Below are 4,340 nucleotides of genomic sequence, written 5' to 3' on the forward strand. Positions count from 1 at the left end.
ACAGTCAAGAAATGCCTTCTATTCCATAGGTTGACAAGGTGTGTTCTGCAAACCAAATCTGTCCTACTGTCTTTTATAAATAAAATTTTATTGGAACAGAGTCATGCCTATTGATTTATATATTGCCTACAGGTGAATCCATGCTGCAAGATACAAAACAGCATAGCTGAAATTGAGACTATGTGGCCTACAAAGGCTAAAATATTTACTTTACAGCTTTTTCCACTTTTTTGTGCTGCTCCCTGTTCTATTAAATTAAGTCACTGGAGTTGAGATGTTTATATGTTAAGATATGACAGCTTCTTAAATAATAAATATACTATACTTCTCATAACCTAGACTACAAATTGAAAAATAGAATACCAGAATACTTTTTTGCAATTTCAATAATAAATGTAAGAATAAAAAAGAATTGTGCTCATATTTGTAATAGTAATGCAAGTTGTATTATCTTAAGAAAACCAATGGTTTTTACAGAAAATGAAACTCACAACACAATGTTAAAGAAAGGATAAAAAACACTATAATATTATTCATCTTGTATAAGTTTTACATCCAAACACATCAATATGTCCCTCAGATACAGAGAAAGTGAAAGTCGCTCAGTTGTGTCAGACTCTTTGTGACCCCATGGCCTGTACAGTCCATGGACTTCTCGAGACCAGGATAATGGAGTGGGTAGCCTTTCCCTTCTCCACGGGATCTTCCCAACCCAGAGATCAACTCCAGATCTTCCACATTGCAGGTGGATTCTTCACCAGCTGAGCCACAAGGGAAGCCCAAGAATACTGAAGTGGGTATCCTATCCCTTTTCCAGGAGATCTGCCTGACCAGGAATTGAACTGGGGTTTCCTGAATTGCAAGAGGATTCTTTACCAACTGAGCTATGAGGGAAGCCCACAGATACAGGGGGACAACCAGAAATTCAACAAAAATTAAGAATCTTTGGATTGTTACCCAATAGCTGATTTTACTTTTTCATATTTCTGCATTTTGCAAGTATTTAAAGACAAAAATATAGTGTCTAGTTCAACATTTTAAAAAGATCAATGGACTAGAGTGCATGATGAAATTGTTCCCCAAACTTTGGGGAAAAAATGCATATGCAACCAAAGTGTCACAAGGGCATTATTTCATCTAATTGCCCCATTTGTGGTCTCAAGGCAATAGTTAAATAATATTCTCTAAGGTTAACCTCCTTAGGATTTTGGTGGCATATATATGTGACAATTTTATGTTAGGGTTCAGCTTTTTTGGTCTCCTTTTTTCTTGGTCAAGTCTGAATATATTTTTAATACATTATAAGAGAAATTCATTTTTATGAAATATTCATTGCAATATACTCTAGATTCCTGTTACTATTTTTCAGGCTTATTACTATATTAAAAAAAAATGACTTCTCAGCAGAAATTTTCCTGGAATCCATTAAACTTAGAAAAGTTTTATTAAATAAGCCAGTCAAATTCTTCTACACTCAGGTGAGTTGATTTTTATTTCACTTTAAAAGGAATATAATATGTTCCTAATATACTCCATTAATCTTTGCAGGAGGCAAACAAGCACGTGTATATATCTAACTGCCAGGTTACCTGTTTAGTTGACTAGAAGTCTTTGATTATTTATCTTTCACCACATTTATTATTGTTCACCACACTACATCACAAGGAAATTTTTTTGTTTTTTCTGGATCACAATATTTTCATTCCCTTTATACATATAAACTTTAATAATAAACAAGAACTATAAGTTGTCATTTGTGCTTATATAGATTATATCCTGGAATAATGCTCTAAGAAACAAATTGAGGCTGAGATTTTATAATTTTATAGTTTCTAAAATGCTTGTTACATGACTGAGTACATAGTGGGTCTGCAATGGGAAAATTATTCCAGACTAATTGCACAGAAAAGAAGATAAATACTATGCACAGCACCTGTGCTCACAGCTGAGCATGGCTGACACTTCCTGGGCCACATGAGTGATTGGGAACGTTGGCCTCAAGCCTGTTGACAAATACAGAGTGTGGGAGGTGGCATGAAAAGCTACAGGTGTGGAGAAGGAGTGTGGGGAAGAAGAAACAAGTGTGCATCAGAAATTGTATTCATCTTTGGAAATGAAGATTTCCCTTTCAACCCTGGACTACTCAAACTTTGTTACCATAGACATAGGGAACACATCCTGACTTTTTAAAAAAGTATTTTCAATTAGAGAATATGTGCTCTATGATTTGTATGTTAAATTGAAACATACTTTCAGGATATCAGGAATTAATCACATGTTTAAGAATGTAAAGGAATAACTGAAGAAAAAGAGTGGGGGAATATGTGAATGACATAGTTATACGTGTACAGGAAATCTTGAAGTGTTATATGTGTTCTTGGAGTATAAATTTATAAAACCTGAATGAAAATAACAGAGTGTTTAATTTCAACTCCTAATGAGATATAGAATTTTTAGAGAATTCTATGTGGAATGAACTTCCCTTTATACTGAGTGCCATTTCAGGTTTTGGTAAGAATTTAGGAAGTAGCTTTGAAAAGAATGAATTTTAATGTCAAAAAAAGACAGTAGAGGCATTTTGGAGGGAAAGAGGCTAATTAAAAAAAATAATAATTCAATGCACTCTTTTTCCCCATAAGTACTCTCAGTCTTTGCCTACGTGAGGAAGATCCCCTGCTGGAGGGCATGATAACCCTTCCAGTGTTCTTGCCCAGAGAATCTCATGGACAGAGGAACCTGGCAGGCTACAGTCCATGGAGTTGCAAAAAAGTCCGACAATACTGAGGGAATAACATTATCTTTCATTCAAATTTTGCTTCAGATTTCTCTGAATCAACTTTTACATTCTGTCCACAGGAACCAAGAAAACCGGATTGCTGAAGTCACTTTCATTCTCTTGGGGTTCTCAGAATATCCAGAACTCCAGATACCCCTTGTCCTGTTATTCTTAACCATCTACTCCGTCACTGTGCTGGGGAACCTGGGCATGATTCTAATTATCAAGATAAATCCCAAACTCCACACCCCTATGTACTACTTCCTCAGATATTTGTCCTTTGTTGATCTCTGTTACTCAACAGTAGTTACACCCAAGCTACTAGAAAACTTGATTGTGGAAGACAGAACCATCTTCTTCGTAGGATGTATCATGCAATTCTTCTTTGTCTGCATATTTGTGGTGACAGAGACATTCCTGTTGGCAGTGATGGCATATGACTGATTTGTGGCCGTTTGTAACCCTCTTCTCTACACAGTTGTCATGTCCCAGAAGCTTTGTTCCTTATTGGTGGGTGCATGATACTCTTGGGGTACAGTCTGTTCCCTGACTCTTACCCACTTTTTATCTGAATTGTCCTTTAGAGGGAATAATATCATAAATAACTTTGTCTGTGAGCACGCGGCCATTGTTGCGGTTTCCTGCTCTGACCCCTACATTAGCCAGGGGATCATTTTAGTCTCTGCCACGTTTAATGAAATAAGCAGCCTGATGATTATTCTCACCTTCTATGTTTTCATTACTATCACTGAGGATGCCTTCAACTGGGGGGCGTCACAAAGCCTTCTCCACCTGTGCCTCCTACCTGACCGCCATTACCATCTTCCCCGGGACCATCCTTTTCCTTTACTGTGTTCCTAACTCCAGAAGTTCATGGCTCATGGTCAAGGTGGCCTCTATCTTTTATGCAGTGGTCATCCCCATGCTGAACCCAGTGATCTACAGCCTCAGGAACAAAGATGTGAAAGAGACTGCTAGGAAGCTGGTCAATATCAAATTATTATGTCAATGAATGTAAAACGGCTTAGGTTTGCTTTTTCATTTAAAAGAGCACTGTGGAAAACTGTCCAAGTTTTCTAACATTTTTAATAGCATTTCAAATTCCAATTTTAAGGAAGGAAAACAGTGCACACATTTAACGAAATTCCCTTGTTGATACGTCATTCAACAACTTTAGTAAACTGTAGAGACTTAGCAATAAAATAATAAATAACACCTACTTAAAACCTAGACTATCTAAGTCTCTAGATAAAGCATTTGTCATGTAAAGATTTCTGAGTAAAGACACATTACCATTTGGCTGTTCAGGTGAGTCTTCTTTTTTCTTTTTTTTTTAATTTAATTTATTTAATTTTATTTTTTTAAATTTTATTTTATTTTTAAACTTTACAATATTTTATTAGTTTTGCCAAATATCGAAATGAATCTGCCACAGGTATACCCGCGTTCTCCATCCTGAACCCTCCAACCTCCTCCCTACCCTCCCCTGCCTCTGGGTCGTCCCAGTGCACCAGCCCCAAGCATCCAGTACCGTGCATCGAACCTGGACTGGCAATTCATTTCA

The 4,340-nt window shown here is 36.6% G+C and overlaps 1 pseudogene; it reads left to right on the plus strand.

Annotated features, from left to right (window-relative positions):
- Positions 1–2,856: 2,856 nt before the first annotated feature.
- Positions 2,857–3,788, plus strand: LOC104982808 (annotated as a pseudogene).
- Positions 3,789–4,340: the final 552 nt, after the last annotated feature.

This window comes from Bison bison, unplaced genomic scaffold, assembly GCF_000754665.1.
Source record: "Bison bison bison isolate TAMUID 2011002044 unplaced genomic scaffold, Bison_UMD1.0 scf7180017860596, whole genome shotgun sequence".
Taxonomy (NCBI): domain Eukaryota; kingdom Metazoa; phylum Chordata; class Mammalia; order Artiodactyla; family Bovidae; genus Bison; species Bison bison.